The following is a 25,150-nucleotide window of genomic DNA, read 5'->3' as shown; positions in this document are numbered from 1 at the left end:
TGTTGATATCAACTAGGAATGGAGAAGCAAATATACTGAAATGCAACATATGTTTTCTAAAATCTTGAAAACTAATCTCAAAGTCATGTGGATTGCACTGTTAACAAATAAACTATGTAAAATTAACATATAATATATAAATACATGTCCATTTTTCATTATATATGAAAAATAACATCAATAAAATTGTCTGTTGCAATTATAATAAATCATAAAGCATTATAAAAGTTTCTAATTCCTATATACATAACTTTTATTAAAAAAATTCTTATGGTCCTTGAGACCACACAATGTTAGTTATGTGAAAAAGTCAAACTGTGTTAGCTAAGGGTTAAGTTGGTCTGTGATGTTACAAACTTAGTACCAGTCCTTCATTTTCCCAGAAGCTGGTTAGACACACCTGCCCTAAAACATCAAGCCATTGTTGAATTTGAGTGGTCTGGTTGGAAATGGATTCTTTTCTTCAGAGTGTTAGAAGCAGAGAAATCTTTCCAAGGTAAAGGGTGAGGGCTTTTAACCTTGGAAAAATTATTGCTCATTAACCAATCAGTTAATTTTCACCTGTTTCCCCAAAGTATTTAAGCATTCAGTGATCTCCCTAGTTTGTTGTTGGTTACACAGAGACTTCTGATCATCAATTTATACATTATTTGTTAATCTAGTTATAAAACTGAGTATTAATTACCCAGAAACTCTGTCTCCCAGACTTTTCATTCATTACAATATGTATGTGTGTGTACATATATGTGTGTGTGTATGTATCGAGATATCTATACATATTTGCATATATAGATATTGCTATCTAACATTGCTTTTTTCTACCATCTTATGAAGCTCAGTTTCAGCTGCTTGGAAATCACCTGATTTTCATAAGGTCACAAGTTACTCCAGCTCTCAAAGGTTATCTGACTTAAAGAATGTCACCCCCACTTATTGAAGGAGAAATATTAGAAAAATCTTTATTTAGTATTTCCTGTAATGTTAAGGAACTATTATCTGTGTTTATCTGACATTTTCTGTGGGTCTCTGACTTTTTTCCTCATTGTTCAGTTTAACTCTTTCCTCAAATGCAAATTCACAAAGATATATACATAAATATAGTATATATATATATATGTATGTATGTGTAGATTATATATAGAAATTATATATATATATGTATATGTAGATTATATATTTGTATATGTATATATGTATATATATATATATATATATATATATATGTAGATGTAGATTACTATATTCATGTATATGCTACTCCTTCTCTACCTGTTTGGCTCTTTCCCTTCCAAGACGAATGCATGATTCCAGTCATATGTAGATGGGTCAATCATTGATCCCCTCCCCTTGATTCCTCCCTGAACAAGAGGTGGGCTAAGTTCTCTTTAGAAGTTGAACCCATTCCCTTCTCCTTGCTGGATCCATATGATCCCAACTCCATGCTTCTAAGCCAGTGACTTTCTCATTGCCGTTTCTTTTCCCTATCCCTTTTTTTCCTCTTTCTTAAATGTCTTTGCTGTTCTTCCCAGTCCAACTTGTAGCTGTTTCTTCTTTGCTTAAACTTACTTTCCCCTTAAAAATTCTTTACCTTGTTAACCTAATCCATGACCTTTTTGTAATAACCTATGATGAGCTTTTTGTTTTAACTTGTGAAATTTTTGTAGTAACCTGTGAAATTTTGCAGTAACCTAAGAATTTAAAATCTATATTTTTCTTACTCCTGTAAATCAGAAAGCCTGGTGATTTCATCACTCATATTGAACCCACATCAATCCTTAAAGCCCCCTTCCTCCCAAGTCCCCCAATGTGGGGACTGAAGTGGGGTCTTCACTTAGACTTACTCTTCCTTTAACCTGAATGGCATCTAAACTTTTACCCTCCACCAATGTGAAACCAAGTTTCATCAACCTATATTGCTGTTTTTCCTTTTTGGTGAGAAACCAAACTTTTGGGTCCTGGGCTACCAAAAGCCTTGGTCCATGTTTGTTTTGCAGATGTATACATTGCTAAATGAATATTTACTCAGAATGAAACTCAATTTCCTTTTTTTCCTCCACTTTAACAAACCCAATAGAATCACACTAATGACTTAGAGATGACTCTAATGAAAAACTGTCAAATTCATGTGAAACTAATATCTGATGAAGTAGATTAAAAGGAAATTGGTGGGGCAGCTATGTGGTGCAATGAATGGAGCACCAGCCCTAGAGTCAGGAGGACATGTGGTCAAATCCAGGCTCTGACACTTAATAATTATCTAGCTGTGTGGCCTTGGGCAAGCCATTCATCCCCATTGCCTTGAAAAAACCAAAGGGGAAAAAAAAGAAAATGAAAAAAAGAAAATTGGGAAATGTTTAATTCAGAAAGTATATATATATATATATATATATATATATATATATATATATATATATATATATGTATATGATGGTGTCTTGATATTCATTGGCTTCAAGAAAAAAACAAGTCAATATTGACTTGTCATTTTCCATATTCTGCCCACAGGGATCCATTTTTATTTAAAACTGATAACAGTTCTAAAGCAGGAGTTGTTAAGATTGATTGTGTCATAAACCTCTCAGAAGTAAGGTGAAACCAAATGAATCCTCAAAACTTTTTTAAAATGCATAAAATAATATTATATATATAATTACAAAGAAAACCAATTATTTTGAAATAAAGCTATCAAATTTTTTTCGATCAAATATATTTTCCTAACATAAGGAAAGAACTCAAACTGTTGAATACTTTAAACTCTTTTCTCTTAGATTGTAGAACAGCTAGTGATTGGTACTTTTAGACCTATATTTGGAGTCAGTGCTGGATTCAAATCCTCTGAGGTTCTATTTGAATTTAATGTAGAATTTCAGAAAGAGCAATAAGGGCCACAAGATTCACTGGAAAAAAATGAAGTAAGAACTACAAAATGAAATGACATTTAGGTAGGAAAGAATTACAAAGAGAATTAATGTTTTAGAAAAGATGGTGTTGAAATTTAATCAAGAGTTAAACTCCATGAAAAATAGAATGGAACACACAAAAAACAGTGCCACAGTGAGAAGGAAAAAAAAGTATGTGTGTGAAATTATATATATGTAGATTACTACATTTATGTATATGCATATATGTATTGTATGTATGAGTGTGTATGGGTATGTAAGTGTATGTGTGTAAGGGACTATTGAGTGTGGGAGTACTAAGTAAACTTTTAACACCTGTTGTCTGCAAGCACAGGGGCATTGTTTAACTTGTAATTAGAGAATGCCTTGGGACTAGGAGTGAAAAAGGATATTTAAACACTTGCTAGGGGTTGGATAAATGAAGAACTTTTTGGAGAAATTTCCATCCTTGTCTCCCACTTCTTCAGCATTTGTCTGGGTAAAGGATAAGCTAGCCAGCAGGAACACAACATATGTGTGTTCATGTATATATATATACATATGTATATACATATACATATGTATATATATATATATATATATATATATATGTGATGAGACTTTGATATTTGTTGACTTCAAGAAAAAAAATGTTTCAGCACTTAGTGCTTGCTAGTCTCATTGTATTTATCTAGGACTTGTAGGAGTCACAATCCTGCCCCGTAGGAGAAAATGCTTTATCATTTGTGGTTTATTTGTTGTTGTTCCCTGTCTCCAGATGAATGATGAAACAGACTTCTCATGGTAGCTCATAGCTATTGTTGACCTCTTTGCCTCATTTCTTTCTTGCCTAGCTTCAATCACTGAATGGAGTTTGCCTCAAATTGACCTGGGGAAGACCTTACCTTTAAAAGGTCAAGGTTTCCCATTGTATCCAGGGCCATCTCCAGTTGTCCTGATCCATACCTGGCCACTAGACCCAGGTTGCTCCAGAGGAGAAAGTGAACCTGGTGACTTTGCACAGCACCCCTTCAATTAAATTTAGTTTATTTGAATGTCATGGTGTCACCTTCCTGATGTCATGATTCTCTTCAAGAGCAAAGGATAAACAACAGTCTATTATGCCAAAAACTTCTCTCAGTTAAGGTAAAGTGAAGTTAAATTTTATTTTATTTTTATGTAACTAATTGCTTTTTTATTCATGTCTATTTATTTTTAAGATTTGGTATTACAAAACAACCTCATTACTTAATATTAGCTGAATAAAATGTGAAAGTTCTGGAGAATTTTCACAAATTATTTTTAATTACATTATCTATTAGAGAAAAAATTTGTTCCCTACTTCTTGATTTTTGTCACTCATCAAGAGTTCCAGAGCAAATTAATAATGAGTATTGGTGTCATCTATCTATCTATCTATCTATCTATCTATCTTTGTGTGTGTGTGTGTGTTTATGTATATTTATATATTTTCATGTAGTAGGAATTTAATTCATTTCAAAGTGGGCAAAGTGAGAGAGAGAAAATTTAGGAGAGGTATTATGAAAAGCAACTCACATGATTTGTAATGGGGATAAGCTAGAAACCTTCACATTAGGATCAGGAAGCGTAATAGCACTATTATCCTTCAAATTTTACTAGAAACGCTAGCAACAGAAATAAACAAGAAAAAGAAAAGGAATTAGAAGAGTTAATGAGGAAATTAAAATATCACTCTGCAGACAATATAATGATATGCATAATTAAGGAAAAACTTGTTAAATATTAACAACTTCTGCAAAGCTTTAGAATATAAAATAAGCTCACATAAATAATCAGCCTTTTAAAATTTTATCAACACAGTCCAGCAAAAAAGAGATGAAAGAGAAATTCTGTTTAAAATAAAATATTTGGGGAGTCTACCTGACAAGACAAATCCAGAAACTATATGACCAAAATTACAAAACACTTTTCACACAAATAAAGTGAGATCTAAATAACTGGAGAAATATTAATTTCTCATCAGTAAGCTTAGTCAATATAATAAAATGACAATTCTACTTAAATTAATTTAATTATTTAATTATTATATGCCAATCATACTACCAAAATTATTTTATAGTGCTTGAAAAAATAACAAAATTCATATGAAAAATAAAAGATGAAGAAAAAAGTGAAGGATTGTGTTTAGCAGCAACAGTTCTCAAGATTCCATTACAAAGCAGTAATCATTAAAACTATCTGGTACTGGTCAAGAAATAGAAAGGTGGATCAGTGAAATAGAGTAGGTATACATAAATGACATAAGCAAAATCAAAAGAATATTGTACACAGTAATAGCAATTTGTATGATGATCAATTGTAAATGACTTAGTTATTCTCAGCAATTCAATGATTCAAGACAGTTCTGATAGACATATGATGAAAAATCCTATTTACCTCCAGAGAAAGAACCAATGGAATCTGAATGCAGATCCAAGCATATTTTTTAAACTTTATTATTTTTGTTTGTTTTGATTTGTATTTTCTTTGGCAACATGGCCAATATTGAAATATGTTTTTCATGACTTGCACATGTATTATCTATATCAAACTGCTTGCCTTCTCAAGGAGAAAGGGAAAGAGAATTTGGAATCAAAATTTTAAGAAAGGAATATTTGAAATTGTTATTACAAGTAATTGGAAAAATAAAATATAAAACAAGAACAAAAACAAAAACAAAAACTGACCTGGAAAATGGTGGGAGAGAGTCATCAGGAAATCTAAAAATCATGAATAAAATCATAGCACTCTTCCTCTAGGTTTACCTCGAGTTTTTCTCAATTATAATATCCTTCATTGTGTTTGGCATTATCATTTGTTTACCAATATGTCCTTTTTCAGTCTTCAGATTTTGTGTTTGGGTCAGATTTTGATCTCTTGTAACTGTTGGGAGATATATACAATCTCTGTATGGTAGATCAGCTAAAACTGGGCTTCGTGTTTCACAGGAATCAGTGGTTTTAACTTGGTCACTGGATGACTATATATGCAAGTTCTGACCTTGATTTCTCTTTACATAGTCTTGAAACTCTTCCAACTGTAATTGTGAACCTGATGGGCCAAAATAGAGTTGTGCCCTTTCTCCTGTTGTGAGCTTCCTGGGCATTGTGCTATTTGGACACTGTACTTTTCCTGTAAGCTCTTATGTCTTGGGTGGGGATGTGTGTGGTCCTATGCTGTTCTTTACTCTGATCTGTCTTCTATTGACTTTGATTAAGTGCCTTGTTTGTTCCAGTCACTGTACTGAGGATACAAGTAAGAAAAAGAAAAACAGTCCCTGCTCTCAGGAGCTTACAATTTATTTGTTTAATTGCTTTTGGTTTATTTATTTTATATTATTACAATAATCTTGTTATGAGAGTAAACATAACCTCCTCAAGAAGATAAGGAACCACAAGAACAGTGAGAGAGAAAACAATGTACTTCAGCGTGTGTTCATATTCCAATGGCTCTGTCTCTAGAATGAGTTGTCTTCTTTATTATAAGTCCACCAAAGAAATTGCTTCATTATTTTTCTCACAGTTGCTATTACTAGCTATATTTCCCTCCACATTATTCCTCCTCACTATCATCTATTCCATTCTCTCTCTCTCCTTTCATCCTGTTCCCTGTTCCCCTTCCCTCCCCCCCATTCCCCCTTATCCTGCCCCTTTCCTCTCATTTTTTCTCTGGAGTAGGATAGATTTCTATACTCTATTGAGTGTGTATGTTATTTCCACTCTGAGCCATTTCTGATAAGAATGAAGGCTCACTCATTCTCCCTCACCTTCCCCCATTCTACTCCATTGTAAAAGCTTTTTCTTGACTCTTATGTGAAATATCTCAGCTTCTTCTTCCTCTCCTTTCCCTTCCTTCTAGTACTTTCCTTTATCACCCATTGACTCCATTTTTTTTGCTATATTATACCATTGTATTCAACTCCTTCCTGTGCCTTGTCTATATATGGTCCTTCTAACAACTCTTATAAATGAGAAACTTCATATGAGTTATCAATATCTTCTTCCCATGCAGGAATACAAACAGTTTAACATCATTAAGTTCCTCATAGTCAGTCCTTCTAGTCCATCTCCTCTATGGTTCCCCCAAGCCCTTTACTTGGAGATCAAACTTTCTGTTTCATAAGTTCCCTGTTTCATTGAAAGTCCATCTTTGCCCCTGAAAGAAGATGTTCAGTTTCACTGGGTAGTGGAATCTCAATTGTAAACCAAGATCTTTTGCCTTCTGGAATATCATATCCCAAGTCATACTAGGCCTTAATGTAGATACTGGCAGATCCTGTGTAATCCTGACAATTCATGTCCATTGAATTGTTTGTTTCTGGCAGTTTTTATCATTTTCTCTTCAACTTGGGATTTTTGAAGTTTGGCTATAATATTCCTGGAAGTTTTTCTTTTGGGAACTCTTTCAGGAGGTGACCGATGAATTCCCTCAATTTCTATTTTACCCTCTGCTTCTAGGTTCTCAGGGCAATTTTGCTGTATTATTTCTTGGAAAATGAAGTCTAGGCTCTTTGCCTGATTGGGACTTTCAGGTGGTCCAATAATTTTTAAACTATTGCTTCTGGATCTGTTTTCAAGGTCAGTTGTTTTTCAGATGAGATTTTTCTCATTTTCTTCTACTTTGGGGGGGGGAATAGTTTTATTTCTTCCTGATTTCTCGCAAAGTCATCAGCTTCCTTTAGTTCCATTCTGCATTTGAAGGAGTTATTTTCTTCAGAGAGCTTTTTTATCTCCTTTTCCAGCTGCCCAATTGTGCTTGTTGAGGTATTCTCCTCTTCATTTGCCTTTTGTGTTACTTTTTCCATTTGGCCTAAACTGATTTTTAACATATTATTTTCTTCAGTATTTTTTTGCATTTCTTTCACCAAGCTACTGATTTGGTTTTCATGATTCATCTGCATCACTCTCATTTCTCCTCCCAATTTTTCCTCCACCTCTCTTAATTGCTTTTCAAAGTCTTTTTTAAAGCTCATTCATAGCCTGAGCCCATTTTCTATTTCTCTTGGAGGTTTTGGGTACAGAAGTTTCAATTTTGTCTTCTTCTGAGTATGTATTTTGGTCATCCATTGGACCAAAGTAATTTTCTATGGTTCAATTCTTTTTATGTTGTTTGCTAATTTCCTCAGCCTATGACTGATTTACCACACTTCCAAGTCTTTGTTTTGGGGGTTGGGTCTTATGAGAGGCTCTGACTATTCTCTTGCCTGTGTTCAGACCCTCCCCTCTGCCCTGGGGCTGTGAGAATGGTCCTTGCTCCGCTATGGTGGTTGGGAGTCCAAACTGCAACCTGTATCTGAGTGTGGTCAAACAGCTTAGTCCTGCCCCAGGGAGAGCAGAGAGACCTCTGAAGTCTCCCCTCACCCCTTTATCATCTGTGGGTTGAAAGCTCTGGACGTGCTGGGTGGTTCTTCTGACTCTTGCTGCAGGGTTGTTCTGAGGCTAGCCCTCAGTTCACACTCACTCTGGTGAAGCAGAACTCTCTCACCACCCCTTCAAGTTGTTCCCAGTGATCCCTGGGCCAGGAAGTCTGGAAACCATCCCCTCTGCCATGGACCCAGGTGCCTTCAGGGATCTAGGCACCTGGGCTGGCTGGGCTGCTTCTGTGGCTTTTCCCAACCCCCAGAACCTGTGAAACAGACATTTCCTGTGGATCTTCTAAGTTTTCTTGGACTGGGAAATTGTATCACTCAGTTCTGCTCCTCTAAATTTTGGCTAGAGTCATAATTTGATGGGTTTTGAAGTTTTTTGGAGAAAGAGTTTCAGGGAATTCCTGCTTTCACAATGTCATCTTGGTCCCACCCTAGGAGCTTACAATTTTTTTAAAAAAGTCATTATTATCAGTGGTAGTGGTGGTTGCAGAGGTGGCAGTCATGGTGGTGATGGTGGAGGTATATTATGTGTCTGTGGGCATCTTCAGAATTTCATCATTGAGAGTCTGTTAACTCCTGCACTGATTTTTCCTTAGAAAATTATAAAAAGATGGAAATATGTATAACACAATTGTACATATATAACTTACTTGGTATCAAAGAGGGAGAAAACTTTATAAAAATGAATGTTGAAAATTATCTTTAAATATAATTTAAAAAATAAATTTTTTTTAGAAAAAGAATTATAGTCTTTGAAATCCAATTTATCTTTCATCTGAACCTTTTGAAATCTGTCCTTTAAAAATATCTAGAAAAATCACTGCCTGTCTCACAGGAGTTGGAATATTGAGTCTATTCTCTTCTAATGGGTCTTTCTGCTTTGGATTTAGACATATTGATCAATTATGTTTAGTCCTAGGAGAATACAACTTCTAATGAGAGGGGAGGTAGACTTCCTTTTTTCTCCTCACAATCTTCAGCAGGTTAAGTCCCTATTCTTATACTCCAAGGACAAATTATTTACAGCTTAGTTTAAAATAATCCGTTTTTTAAAGCTCCCATCAGACAGAGTGAATAAGGATTTCAATTGCACAGATAAGTCAGCATTATTTCCTACTCATAAAAGAAATGCTAGGGTTATGAAAATATTCATTTGACAAAACAAATTCAAGATAGGATTCAGTAACAGCTTATAGTAACTACTCTTATCTCTGAGGAGGTTGCTACTTAAATTTTACCAGCTGATTAGGCATTTTAGATCTCATCTTGTCTTTGCCTTATCCAAACAAATCTTGGTGATTGTTTTCTGGCAAAACAGTTGGTCTTTGGTCAAATCTTCTCATGAGAGACTGTACTCTCTGATATGGAAGTTTCCTCTGTTGCCAACTCAATTGGACTGAGGACCTTAGGGCATCTTGAACTGAGGATGTTCATCTCAAACAAGGGAGTGATCACAACAAGTCTGATGTTCAATGTCCCCCTCAGAGAAGGAAACACAAAGCAAAAGAAGCAGGGATGAGGACCCAGGCAGTTCTCATAGTTAGCCAAACTGTGCTATCATCTTCCCTCTCCTACCTTCCCAAGAATCTAAAAATAATGTGTTTCTACATGGGAAAATCAAAGGCTGGCTAGTCTGGATGTAATTTCTCCTTTGAAAGGGTACAACAAGTCATCACCAACCAATGAAGGAGTTTCTTCATTTCCTTCTCTGCTTATTCATGACAGAGAAGCTTCTTCTCCTTGTTCTTGTTCTCTTCTTCCTCCTTCAACAAATCTCACGGATGTATGGATATATTATGTATTCTATATTATAGAATACATAATATATTACATATTTATATGTAAATATTAATGTATTTTATATAACACCAAGTGTAAATATACTATATAATATGTATATGCACACAATAAGAATATATTACATGTGAACATGTACACATATACTTTAAATTGATGATATCATATATATAAACATACATATTTAGATGTATTACACATATAACTTTTCAGTGTATATACATATCCATTATTGTACACACAGCATATGAATATGAGTGTATATTTGTGTTTATATGGATAAATGTGGATATATATATATGTATGCATATGAATATATAGAGAGAGCCCAAATTTGCCTTCATCTTACATTTCCAATTTGAGGATAGCATTTGAGATATAGATTTTTACTTCTGTTGATTTTATTGGATGTTTTTCTCTTGTGAATATTTTGGTTTTCTCAAATACTTTTCTTCATAATAACCTATAGTTATTCTATATGGTTTGTAGTTTGGTGGATACACAGATGTCTCACCTTTCCATTTCAATTTTAAATCCTTGTGATTCGATTTGCAAGTGCAAGAAGAATACATTCTTTTCCGTTCTTGCTAAATATATTGTATCCCTGGGGAGAAGTTGTAGATGAAAATCCAATTTCTATTATAAGATTTTATGTTCTTTAATTTTTTAAAATCTTTGCCATATTTTAAACCAGCTTAACTTCTGAATATAACCCTTCTCCTCCTCTCCACTATGGACAATCTCTTGGAAAAAACCAAAGGTCTAACTCTGGATACCTCTTTGACTTGGAGAAATGCAAATGAGATGATTTCATCAGGCTGAAAAAAAAATATTTTGGCTTTCTCTGACTTATAGATAAAGAAAGGATTTATGCTTTGAAGTGACACTGTTCCTGAGAAACTGTCTTGTTAGGTGATGTGTGTAAAGGGACACAGGATTGGAAGGAGACTTTGAAAAGAAATTTAATCGGAAATTGGGTGAGAAAGAGCTTGGAGGCTAAATGGAGACATCAGGTAACTGTCACATTTTTGATTTAAGAGAGATTGGACTATACAGTTGTCACTTTTGCCAACTATGCCCAGAGACATCAGTATGAGGTGAGCTCAAAAAACACATGGTGAAGTGCCAAATTGAATTTATCCCTTTTCCTCAGACCCAAAGGGCAGAAGTTGATAAAAGTCAAAGTTTGGAATCCCAAATTTATTCACTTTACATTTCAAATTTATGTTAGTTAGTTTTTAACTTTCTAGCTATATAATAACATAAATGCTCATGTTTGAGTGTTACTATTTTAGTGAAGAGAGATGTAAAATAGGAAGAAATAATGACTGATGTTTTATAGATGAAAATGAAAGGGATGGATATGATGAACCATTTCTATCTAAATTAACTAAAGCAAAGTCAGACCCATGATGGGTTCTGAAGAGAGCACTTGAGACAGAGTGATCTTTTTTGATATAAAGCTGTCACCTGCTAAGAGAAAGTAGCTAGGTTTTTTGTTGTTTTTTCAACTCAATTCCATAAACATTTATTAGGCACTATGCTATGTCCAACTCAGGAAGGAAAAATAAAAATAAAATCAGGTTAGAAAAACTAACCATATTCTTACGCTACATCTTTATTTTGTAAATAAAATTTTCTCTTCTGTGTCCCTGGTCTTTAGTGAGCTGATGGCAGTCACTGAGATAAAGAGTGAAAAGACAGAAAAGAGGGAGAAAAGCAAAATCTAGAATAGCATTCATATTAGAGGGCTTGAGAAGGTTCATGAGGTATCAAATTAGACTAAATGAGAATAAACAGATAGGAGGAGGTCCTGGAGAAGTTAAAGAAAGGAGTATCTAGGAAGAAATTTTGTTGAGAAAGGATTAAAATCAAAGAGAGATGGGGACCAAAAAAAGATCACGAATGGGACAATTAGGAGATCACTTTGGAGAGAGTGATAGAAGTAGCAGAAACAACATGAAAAATCAATCGATGACCATTTATTAAGCACTTACTCTATGTTAGATGTTGTGTTAAGCCATTGGGCAATTGGACAACTTTGTCTAAGAAAAAATGATAATTTCTTTATATAGAAATAAGTAATAATTGAATGAAGACCAAAGTTTTTCCCTTTTTCTGCTTCATCATCCCGAAATCAACCAGTGTAGAAAGTCTATGGAAGAGCCTTTACCAGCCAGGATGTCTAAGATCTAATAAAAAAAACAATAAAGAAATCCCAGGTTTAGATGGATGGGAGGATTTTTGCTCAGATCAATCTGGGAAAATGTAGATCCTCCTTTTTGCTCAACAGGGGATATGGAAAGTTATGTTTCTTTGATCAAGTTTTGGGTGCTCAGTGTCTTGTACCTCAAGACCTTCATTGGAATAAGCCCACCACTCATCAGAATATTTGTTTTCTCATTAAGTGTCTACTAATCATTGCCATCCTCAGGAACACCTACTCTTTCAGGGCTATATAAACTGTGACCTTCTTGAACTTAATTGGTCTTTAACATTCAAGAGTGTCACTTGTCCTGTTATTAATGAAATACTAGCATTTATAAAAAATTAATAACCTAGAAACTTTGTCTCTTGGACTTTTGATTGAGCTAGGAAATTGAAATACAGGATAATAGTTTTCAGGAATGGTAGTCAAATGGAATGTTTTTGGTTTGTTTTCTTTTTTAAGGATGGGGAGATTGGGCATAACTGAAGACAGTAGAGGAAGGAACAAGTTGTTAGGGAAATATTGACAGGGAGAGAAAGATAATTGAAGGGATAATTTTTTGGGAAGGATAGGAGAGTATGGTTTTAAAGGGCATGTGTAGAGGGATGAACTTTTGCAAGGAGAAGAAATATCTTGTAAGAGACTAGAATAAACCAGAGAATGATCTTGTGGTTGAGGTTTTGAGATGGAAAACACAGGAAACTCAATAGAGTGAATGGCCTTAGTTTTCTCAGTTAAATTAGAATCAGATCCCTAAGTTGAGAGAGTAGTGGAAGAGGGAAGTTTGAGAGGCCTGAAGAAAAAAAATAAAGGTTATCATGAACTGGATGAGATTTGCAATAATCAAAATGGTAGGACAGTTTTGTTTGTGAGAGTAGGAAATGAGTAACTACTTCCAATAAACTTAATGAAGGATTGGTTTTACAATGAGGTGACATATAAAAGTATGGAGATCTAGATGGAAAAAAAGGTCTTTGAACTATTGTTCCTGGTTGGCCATTATATAGTAGCTCATCAGAGTTATAGCGTTGGAAAAGACCTCAGAGATCATCTAATATAACTTGTATATAAAAATTTTGGATTCTTATTATATAAAAAACAAAAAAAGTTTTGCCCAAATATAACTAAATCAAATTAGAATAAGAACCAATATAGATTGAGAAAAATAACTTTCAAAATCTTTGAGTTAAACTTTTCTGAAAACAGTAAATAAATCACAAGCATTTATCAAATGCTTACAATGTCCCAGACCCTATGCTAAGTTGTAGGATTACAAAGAAAATTTTAAAATAAAGTTCTTCCCCTCAAAGAACTCATATTGTAACATGAACAACATAAAAAATGTACATTTGGGACTCACATTCTAACATGAACAACAACATAAAAATGTACATTTAAGATATTTATTAGCTCTCGACAGTTCAGAAAGCGAAGAACAAATGTATTTAACTGGTTATGGACTATATTATCCCCAACCAGAGGAAGAAAAACAAAATAAAACAAAACACACAGAAAAAAAAAACAACCCTTCCAAATCTGAGGAACACTTTATAAAAATTATCTCTTATGTATTTTTCTTTCCATTAATCCTAATTCCTCATGCCAAAAATTACTAATTTGTACATATGTTTAACAAAATATGTATTTGAAATGCCAATCTGACTGTTCCCTTCTGAGGGGAGGGGGGTGAGAAGGAAGAGTGGAGGGAAATTTTGTAACTTGGAAATATGCATGTACAAATGGATGAAAATAAATAAATAAAATTTAAAATTAAAAAAATATATTTATTAGCAATGGAGGGAACTGGGAAAAGCCTCTTGACCAACATGGGATTTGAGTTGTGTCTTTATGGAAGCCAAGTTTAAAGAGGGAGATTGTTATAAGAGTAATTAGATCTATCTGTCAGCTGCTTCCTAGGATCTCCCTTCAGAGAACTCTCTTGGTAGAGAAATTTGAATCTTAATTCTCAAAGTTGGAAGACTGAAGACAAATAACTCTCTTCTCTTAAGCTTTTGCCAACTTCATCCTTCATACAGATCCTTGTGGAGCAGTGAGAAATGAATTTTCACCAATAAGAAAACAGCACCTGAATTTAAACACACAATCCCCTAATTATACAGGCATGGGGGACAGCCAGTGAAAAAGCATCAAGTATTGAATTGAGGTTAAATCAACTATACTTTACTTTTTAATAAATAGTCAGACTGCAGAGATAACTGAGGAATCATTTGTCCTGACAAAAATCACTCTCTCACCTCATCCTGCATTGGTTCAGAAAATTTTCATTAAATCAGTATTACCATTACTATTGCCAAGCTTCCCCGTGACTCATTTCAGAATCTCCAAAAGTCCTAGGTTTCCTAGGATGAAACTCTTTCCTGGCCATCATTCTTTGCTTCCCTCAGACCCATCTATACAAGCCCTATCCATCCCCTTCTACTCTAAATGTCCATTGTGCCACTTGGAACCTTCATTTTGTTGTTAACAAACCAAACTTCAAAGTAAACTGGATTCCTCTCCTTGCAACTGTGGAAACCTGTCTCCCCTTGGAAGCCAGAGTATTGCCTAGCCATTCTCTATGGCAGTGTATGCCCTTTCACTCATTTCCTCACTCCCATGAGGCAGAAAAAAAGGAGCAGGCATGATTTTTGAGCCTAGTTACCATTTTTAGGTTTACTTCATTCTAACAAATCATCTAATACAGATGCAGGTGACTTTTCTCTACTAGACCCCAATTTATTGTGCCTTCTTTCTCAAGTTCTCTGTCTTCCTCTAGCCTTTACATTCTTTTTAAAAAGACCAATTCTGGGGCGGTTAGGTGGCGTAGTGGATAAAGCACCAGCCTTGGAGTCAGGAGTACCTGGGTTCAAATCTGGTCTCAGACACTTAATAATTACCTAGCTGTGTGGCCTTGGGCAATCCACTTAACCCCATTTGCCTTGCAAAAAACAAAAAAACCTAAAAAAAAAAAAGACCAATCCCTGTCCATATGCTTGTATTGTATTGCTATCTCACATTTCAGCTACCTCCTCAACAACCATGATGTCACTTCATTCTATCTCAATCAATTGATCAGTAAATCAGTGGATCAACAAGCATTCATTAGATCCCTACAATGTTTTAGGGCAGTAAGGTGGCAACCTAGCCTGTAGACTAAAGACTAATCTTCGTGAGTTCAAATCTCATCTCAGACAGTTACCAGATGTATGATCCTGGGCAAATCACTTAATCCTTTTTGCCTCAGTTTCCTCATTATAAAATGAGATGGCAAAGGAAATGGCAAACTACTCCAATATCTTTGCTGCAGAAACTCAAATGGGGTCATGAAAGTGAACACGATTGAAATAATTGAACAGTTTCCTCATCTATAAAATAAACTGAAGGAAATGGCAAACCATTCCATTGTCTTTGCTGAAAAAACCCTAAATGGGGGTCACAAAGAGTTGGACATGACTGAAATAACTGAATAGGCAAACCATGTTATAGATCCTGTGCTAAAAAAGTGGGCTACAAACACAAAAAAAGATAATCCCTGCTGTCGAGGAGCATTCTTGATAAATTACTTCTAAATATAAATTTTATATATAAAATACATATAAATATATTTGTAAATATAAATTAACTAGTCTTGAGCCTTCCCTTCTATGGTTGTCTCCATTCTATTCTTGATGCTTGTTGAATTGAAGGATTATGGAATCATAGATCTTCAAACTAGAAAGATCCATTGACATAGGGAACTTCAGGGGAAGAAATTCCCTCTAGAAATGCAGGTTGGAACCCAACTCTATAATTTGTAGTCTTAGAGAGTTATCTAGCCCTAGGTCACTGAGAGATTAAGTAACTTGTCTGGAGTCATGTAGCCAGTTTATACCAGAGGATAATATTGAATCAAGGTTTTCCTCACTCGGAGGCAAGATTCTCTATTCTATCACACAGCCAGGAAGCAGGCAGTTAATGAATGCTTATTAATGCAATGATTCATTGTCCCAGTAATATTCCTATTGTGCTTATATATTGATAAATAGTTTCTCATAAGATTTTCATTGTAATGTTCACTTATGGAAATCACATTTTAAGTAGACTATAAACAAACTGGTATCTATCCTAAGGAGAGGGACCGGATGGTGAGAGTGCTCAAAATCATATCATTTAGTTGGGAGGCAGTAATGGTTAGAGAATCAGAATTGGTGTCAGCAAGATTAGGGGAACTAATGGCTCTACTTTCCTATGAATTTTATAAATTGACCCTCAAAGACCTACAATTTTTCCATCCATTCTTGAGATAGTTCCCCCAATTTTACTACCTTCTTCCTTATTTAATTTGGATATGACTTTTATTTACTTATCTATGAATATATTTATACCCCTTGCAGATAAGTTCCTTGAGAGCAGAAACTCATTTTTCTATTTGTACCACTAGTATAAATTAGAACAAAGTTTCTAAGCCATAATTGGTAATAATTCTTTCCTATTGACTGATCAAAACTCTCTAATCAACTCCTCCTTCACTACCCAACCCCAAATTTTATAGGTGAGAAAACTGGGACACAATGGTTAAGTGACTTGATCAAATTCATACAATAACTGAACCGTAATTCAAGTCCTTTGATTTCAAATTCAGCATTTTCCCCCAAGTTGCTATGCTGGATAACTATGCGAAAGAATCAATATCCATAAACATCTTGATGTAGGACTCAGCCAAATGGACTGAATCTAATGAAATGAAGATTATTAACAAGGATAATAGTAAATTTCTGCACTTAGGTTAAAAAAAAACCTATCCTAACAAGTGCCAGATGGGATAGAGACTTCAGGGTTTCTAGTTGATATTAAGCTCCAGATGGGCTAACAAAATATCATGGCTGTCAGAAAAGATAATGAAATTTTAACCTATATTAACAGAAGTATAATAGAGTCCAGAACAATGAAGGTAATTGTACCAATATGCCCAACCCCTAGTAAGAGCTTCATTGGAATGTTCATTTATGGAAATCACATTTTAAGTGGATTATAAACAAACTGGTATCTGTTCTAAGGAGAGGGACCGGATGGTGTGAGTTCTCAAGATCATATCATTTGGTTGGGAGGCAGTAATGGATAGAGAATCAGCATCAGTGTCAGGAAAATGGGGGGGGGGGTCAAACCTTTCTCCAACATACTGTTAGCTAGGTGAGCATGAACGGGTCCCTTAACTTCTCAGTGAGTCAAACAACTCTAAAACTGTGAATTACAGAAAAGTTACTGATTTGCAATAAACGGAGGAAAGTTTAAAACTGGAAATGCCACATGTTATCGAAATCATAAATCTAGAGCAATCTAGACTAATCCTTTTCTCTTCAACTACCAAAAAAAATGAAGAAACCAGGATGGTTTATCCTATAGAAAATAAAATTTAAAGTGAGAATTTGAAGGTTATCATGTGGAAATGCCATCATAATTACCCTATTGTAGCTCCAGAGAAACAAATAGGACCAATGGATGGAAGTTTCATGAGGCAGATTTTAACTGAATACATGAAGATCTGGGGCTAGGTAACTCTTTTTAACAATTAGAAATGTCCAAAAAATAGATTGTAAAGTTATAATATTCATGTCCCTAGAACTGTTAAAGTAAAAGTTAGATAACTACCCAGTAGAGATGCAAAGGAAATCCCTGTATGAGGCAGATCCCAGCACTTTCTCTACTGTACCATAATGCCTACTTAGCCTTTGGTGACCTCTCCAACTCAAGGTTATAATTATCCTATGCTAGTGATTTTAATGATTAGAGTTGAGGTTCAATTGCTATCATTCCATGGAGAGCATTCTTTATGTGTGGAACGTGTGTTGATTTTCTTCCCATGGTCTTGTTGGTCTAGTTCATTCTTTGGCTTCTTTCATTTTATTAATTTTTTTCCTCCAGTTCTCTTGTGATCATGTAGATTGTATAGCAAAGAATGCATATTTTTTGTTTCCTACTTATCAAATAATGGGTTTGGGTTAAATGATCTCCAATGACCTATTCATCTGTAAAACTTCTGGTTATAACATTCTCCAATAGAAATTATCTGTCTGTCACTAAGAGCAAAAAGTACAGCTGATACCTTTTGTCTGAATACTCTTCTCATCTAAAGCACATTCTGCTCTATCTTAGAACATCAGTTAATTCCTTAGGAATGAAGAGGTGAATGTTCATTTCTGAGTTATTGAATGTAAAGGTCAAGGAAAACTTCAGTAATCAATGACTCATTGCCGATGCATAAAATGGATATTGTTTTAATTTTCTGAGTCATCTTTACTCTTTATTAAAGTAGAATGTAGACTTTTATTTTCAAAAAGATTTAATTCTTCCGTTTTATGTTTACAGCATTTTAATTGGACTATATTTTCTAGATTGAATGTTGTTTAGAGACAAAATCAAGTTAAACTTTTTAAAGAGAGAATCCATTAACTTTTTATCTCATTTATTTCCCAGGGTTGTGAGAATCAAATGAGACAATATTTTTGAGACAATGTTTGTTAAACACTTAGGCATAGTTCCGGATGCATCTAGAAATGCTAGTTATTGTTGTTGTTGTTATCATAATTACCATTACTATTCATTTTTCAATATTCTCTCTCTCTCCAGCACCACAATGTCTGCTTAACCTTTGGTGACCCATCTTACTCAAGGATGTTATTCTATGCTACTGATTTTAATGATTAGAATACAAGGTTGAGGTCCAATTGTTTCATGGAATGCATGTTTTACATGTGCTGATTTTCCTCCAGTGGTCTTCTCTAGGAGGGCTTTATCAGAGAAACTTTTTAAAAGATTTTTCATATTACTTCATTGCCTAGGATACTTTTTAGCAAAAGTAGTTTCTCTTAATATCTCTTTTAATTAAATTCATTTATTTTCTTGCTTTGAGCTGAAGAAAAAGACATTCTGCTCCAGCTCTTTATTTTAACTCTGTGAGTCTTTCTGTTTCAGGTGTGTCTTATAAACAACATAGTAAGATTCTGGTTTCTAATCCATTTTGCTATATATTTCTGTTTTACGAGTGCGTTCATCCCACTCATAATCACAGTTTAAATTACTGTGTATTTTCCTCCATTCTGTTTTCTTCTATCTATACTTTATTTTTACCCTGTCCCTTTTTAAAAGTCTAGTTGGCTTTTGACCACTGCCTCCCTTAATCTGTCCTTTTAAAATTATCTTCTCCTCCTCCCTCCCCTTTTTTTCCTCCTTCCCTCTTACTTTCCCTGTTGGGTAAGATGGATTTCTATGCTCAGCTGAGAACAAATACATATTCTCATTTCTTTGAACCAGTTTTGTTAAGAGTGAAGTTCAAGTGCTGGTTGCTACCTCCCCCCATTTTCTTCTTTACTGTAAACACTCTTCTTTGTATGCCTCTTTTCTGTGTAATCATTTTTCCTATCCTTTCTCTCCTTCCCTATTGTTCTTTCTCACCCTCTCAATTTTTTTTGTGGTCATCCCAACATAATTGACTCACACACCGGCCCTGTAACTATATAGACTCTTTCTAATTTCCCTAAGAATTATAAAGTTTTTAGGAGTCACATGTATCATATTCCCATTTAGGAATATAAATTATTCAGTCTTAGTAAGTCTTTTATGATTTTTTCTTTCATGTTTATCTTGAGTCTTATATTTGAATACCAAATATTCTGTTCAGTTTGGTCTTTTCAATAGCAATGCTTGAAAGTCCTCTACTTCGTCAAATATCCATTTTTCTCCCAAATGATTATGCTCAGTTTTGCTAGGTACGTTATTCTTGGTTGCAAGTCTAGCTCCTTTATCTTCTAGAATTTCACCTTCCAAGTACTCTACTCCTTTACCATGGAAGGTGTTAAATCTTGTGTGACCTTGACTATGGCTCCATAATATCAGAATTATTTATTCCTGGGTGTTAGCAATATTTTCTCTTTGATCTGGGAACTCTGGAGTTTGACTATAATATTCCTGGGAATTTTAATTCTAGGATTATTTTCAAGGGGTGATTGGTGCATTTTTCTTCCAGGCTTTGCTTATATCTGTTTTCACATTATTGTCTTCTGAACTTGTGTCTTGGTCTCCCCTGTCATTCTTTGCTATTTACTCAATTTCCTAGCATATTTGTTGACTTTGAACTTTATATTAAAGTTAGGTTTTCTTTACCTATAAGTGAGGAAGCATTAACTAAAACTGAGATTCTGCAAGTTTTTTTGTGCTTTCAAGGCAGTGATCCAGGGAGAGGTGTGGTCACTTTTCTCCTTGTCTGTGCTTTGGTTTTTTTTTTTTTTTATGATTGAAAGGCTCCTGGTTCTCTGTAGCAACAAATGTTAGTGCTTGTCTTAGCTCTGGCACTATGACCAAGACGCTTGCTCCCTTATGAAAGAGTATGTGCTCCTCTCCTCCCTGGAATTGCTATCTAGAATTCCTTGGGCCCCTGTCTTTTCTTTCTGACCAGTTGTCTGACCCCTTTACTATCCCTGACTTAAAAGTTCCTAAACTTGTTGCTGCCACTGCTACCATCATAGGTGTCTCTAAGACCCATCTCTGGTGTTTATGCTTCATAGACTTTGGTTGTATCACAGACTTTTTTGTCTGTTTTTTTGGCAAGGCAATGGAGTTAAGTGACTTGCTCAAGGTCACACAATTATCAAGTGTCTGGGTTCTAATTTGAACTCAGATCCTCCACTGTGCCACCTAATTGCCCCATGTCACAGACTTCTGTTGATCTCCTAAATTGTCTTTGGATGGGGAAAAAAAAATCTATACTGATCTTCTGTGGTCTCTGTCACTCCAGAATTCAATTTGAGGCATCATTTTAAGATTGTTTGGAGGAAAATGTATGGAGAGTTCAGATGGGATGCTGTTTCTGACTCCACCATCTTGGCTTTGCCTCATCATCAAATACTTGTTTATTGATCAACATTGGTTTGTTATATTAAATGCCATCAGTCTTGTTCTTTTCCCTTTAAATTCTGTCATTCCTTCTGGCTCCTCCACACTTGGAATGGCATGATGATTGTGACTGAATTCATGCAAAATGTGAATCACAGAATCTCAGGGCTGAGAGATTTCACAGTGCAAATCATGCCTCCAAACCTAAGAAATAGTCATCAAACTTTTGCTTGATGCTAGTTAGAAAGAAGGAACCCAGTATCTCCAATGTTAGCCAATGATTATCTCCAAGGATAGTCAATGATATCTGTAATTTGTTGGGCAATTTTTCCTTTTGGGTCTCATAACTAATACTTTTTGTGAGACCTTTAGTAAGTCACAGAACCTTCCTGGGCCTCAGTACCTTCATATATATGTAGATGAATGGGATTTGAATAGATTGCTGCTAAGGTCCCTTCCAGGTCTAACTCTATAATCCTATGGTCAATGAGTCAAAGAGGACTGAATTAGATTACCCCAGATGATGTATATTGATTGTAAGTTAGGCAAAATTCACTTTTTCAGGTATGACAAACAAAAAGTTTAAGAGTCACGGTTTCTGGATAATTAATTAATCATTTTATTAATTTTGCTGGCAGATTAATAAAAGAGATCGATGACACTCTTGAATGCCAAAGACCCCTCATGGAAGCCACTCAATGCTTATATGCTCTTGAAGTGGGTGTTCCAGAGGATGACCATCCTCTATGATTGGTTTACAATTAATGTAAATAATGACTATTATCATGAGAGGTAGTTTTATTCTTTTTTTTTTTTTGGCAAATCAATGGGGTTAAGTGTCAGGTAATTATTAAGTGTCTGAGGCCAGATTTGAACTCAGGTATTCCTGACTCCAGGGCCGGTGGTCTTTCCACTGTGCCAACTAGCTGCCCCTGAGGTGGGTTTATTCTAATGAGAGCTGGGGGGCCATGATTTTAGTGACTCTTGTATGGAACAAAGAGACTTATTTCTTATCCAGACTATTCTGCCTAGGTCATTTTAGACAAAAGGGGATCTATCTCTATTCATACTTAACTGAATGGAACACAAAGAGCCAAATTCACCTTAGATTAAATTCTTTGTAAGGTTCTTCGGTTGGATGGGGCAACAACTTCATCTAGGTATAAGAGCTAGAAGATGGAGTAAATTTTGGGGCAAGGATAGAGATTTTCTTAAAATGGAAATTACTCTCATTTCCCCAATAATTGGTTATTTAACAATAATTTTCCCACTGGGCCTCAAACTAATCTGACTGCTCTTTATTATTATCATACGCTGTATGATCTTGGCTCTTCCTCCTGCAGAATATTCCATCTTAGAATGAACTCCCTTCCCACAAACTTAGGATCTTCAGATTCCTTCAAAGCTCAATTCTCAAATAGATCATAAGCACAAAGTAACTTTATTCTCTCTTCCTTCCCTATATGACTCCTATATGAAGCTTTTTTTTCAACTCTCCACCTCCATCAAAAAATTGTCTTACATGTACTTCATAAATATGTTGCATTTACATAGATGATAGATAGATGATAGATAATACAGTTTTCTTCCAATGCAAGTTTCTGGAAAGCAGAAACTGTTTCATTTTTCTTTTTATCCTTAAATCCTAATACAAAAGGCAGATTTCTCACAAATGTGCAATGATGGAAGCTGATCTACCTCTGCATTTTTGTGTCCTCATCTGATAAATGAGAGAGCTCTACTAGGTCTCTTCCATCTCAAGAGCTATAATCTTGTTATCCAATGGTTTTTTGTTCCAGTGTCTGAAAGTAATTCTCTTGTCTCACATTAGAAGATTCAAATTTAATATCATTTGTCTTTCTTTTGTGTCTGCTTTATTTTCTCTGATTCTCAAAGACAAGTAAAATATTAAAGAAACTAAAAACAGAGTGCTTATATGTATATTTATTTACCTCTTTATAGTTATAGGGAGTTTTATACACACATACACAAACACACACACACACATATATACACACATATCTGTGCATATGTTTGTATGCCTAATCTTTTAGAGTCCCTATAGATAGACTTTACCAAGTTGTTTATTGTTCTTCAAACTCTTCATGATTCCATTTTGGGTTTTCTTGGCAATGATACTGGAATGGTTAGCCATTTCCTTGTCCATCTAATTTTATAGATGAGGAAAATGAGGCAAAGAGGGTTAAGTGACTTGACCAAGGTCACACAGTTAATAATCTGTCCAAGGGCAGATATGAACTCAGGAAAATGAGTCTTCCTGACTCCAGTTTGAGCACTCCATCTACTGTGCCACCTATGCCCCTCCCAAATGATGGGAGAAGACTGTAACAATGACTAGCCATATCAACCCTAAAACAAGGATGCTTGAGCAGGAAAGTATAAAGTCCCCATTTTCCTTATCCCTTAAATGTTCTTGACTCCAGAATCCTCTGCACTACCTAGCTGTCCAAGTGCACAAAAAGAGTCAACAATACTAGACTTCTCAGTTTTTAGTATTCATTGATTGATCCCATTTATGTGTGTGGGTAGAGTTCATTACAATCCAACCAAATTCTCTCAAGCTCTGTTTCTTGGTCATATTCTTCCACCGAGCACCACAAAGAAGCTGCCCCATGTGTGGCAGATCTTTCTTTGGGTCTTTAAGATATAACTGAATAGGGGGCAGCTAGGTGGTGTAGTGGATAAAGCACCGGCCTTGGAGTCAGGAGTACCTGGGTTCAAATTCGGTCTCAGACACTTAATAATTACCTAGCTGTATGGCCTTGGGCAAGCCACTTAACCCCATTTGCCTTGCAAAAAAACCCCTAAAAACAAGATATAACTGAATAGGACAAAAGCTTATAAATAATTTGATATCTCTTGGCCTTCTTATATGACTGTCTAGCCAGTCTCCTTTCTCTGAGTGTACATGGCTCTGATGATATCTATAATGCCAATTTCCATTAGATCTAAAATTGAAAGAGAACTTAGAAATCATCTTGCTTGATTCCCTTACTGGAGAGATGAGAAACCTAGGGTCAAGGAAGATGAAAGGACTTGCTCATAGCCAAACAGGCATCAAATAATAGAGTCTGAATTCACACCCAGGTCTTGAGAGTACAAATTCAATACTCTTTCTATAGTACAATTCCATCTTTTCCATGTGGAGTTATTTATTGGTAATAAGCCACAAATTATTCCTACCACATCAAACCTCTTTCCATTGCCTTTGAGTCACTTACAATTCTGATTATTTTGAAATCTAGGTGTTCTATTTTAATGACTAAGCAACAATATTTCTGTCAGTTTTCAGCATTATTATAATGACAAAATGAAATACTATATATAAAATTACAAAAATCTCCAAGCACTATTTAGGAATGAGTTGTTAAGTGTTACTGTTAATTATTTTAATATTTAAAATAATATTTATTTTTTCTCAATTTGCCTGTAAAAATAATTTTTACATTCACTTAAAAAAATTTTTGATTTCCAAATACTTTTCCTTCTTCCCTCCTTCCTCCCACCTTTGAAATGGTGAGTAATTTGATATCAACTACACATATGAAGTTATACAAAGCAGGTTTTCATATTAGTGTGTCACAAAAGACAATACAGACCAAACGAAAAAAACTTAAGACTAAAGAAAGAAAAAAAGGTGCTTCAATCTGCATCTCTATCAGTTCTTTCTCTGGAGGTGAATAGCATTTTTAATTTGGAATTGTCTTAGATCTTTGTAGAGTTGAATTAGCTAGGTCATTCAAAGTTGATTATTCCAAAATATTGATGTTGCTGTGGATAATATTTTCCTGATTCTCCTCACTTCTTTTTATATCAATTGACATAAGTCTTTCCAGGTTTTCTGAACCCATCTTACTGATCATTTCTTATAGTACAATAATATTCCATCACACTTATATATCACATATAGTTCAATCAATTCCCAATTAATGACCATCCCCTCAATTTCTAATTCTTTTCTATCACAAAATAATTGCTATAAATGTT

The 25,150-nt window shown here is 34.8% G+C and overlaps 1 protein-coding gene across 1 annotated transcript in view; it reads left to right on the top strand.

Moving 5' to 3' along the window:
• The window catches only part of SLC6A15 (solute carrier family 6 member 15), a 141,863-nt gene that overhangs the window by 38,846 nt on the left and 77,867 nt on the right, over window positions 1-25,150 (top strand). The window contains exon 2 of the mRNA XM_074226530.1: window positions 3,734-4,025. The gene's annotated coding sequence lies outside the window, so the exon portion shown is untranslated. The remainder of the gene's footprint in view (window positions 1-3,733; window positions 4,026-25,150) is intronic.

This window comes from Macrotis lagotis, chromosome 2 (genome assembly GCF_037893015.1).
Source record: "Macrotis lagotis isolate mMagLag1 chromosome 2, bilby.v1.9.chrom.fasta, whole genome shotgun sequence".
Classification (NCBI taxonomy): domain Eukaryota; kingdom Metazoa; phylum Chordata; class Mammalia; order Peramelemorphia; family Peramelidae; genus Macrotis; species Macrotis lagotis.
Note: the sequence above shows the minus strand (reverse complement) of the source record. Positions and strands in the feature narration are given on the sequence as shown.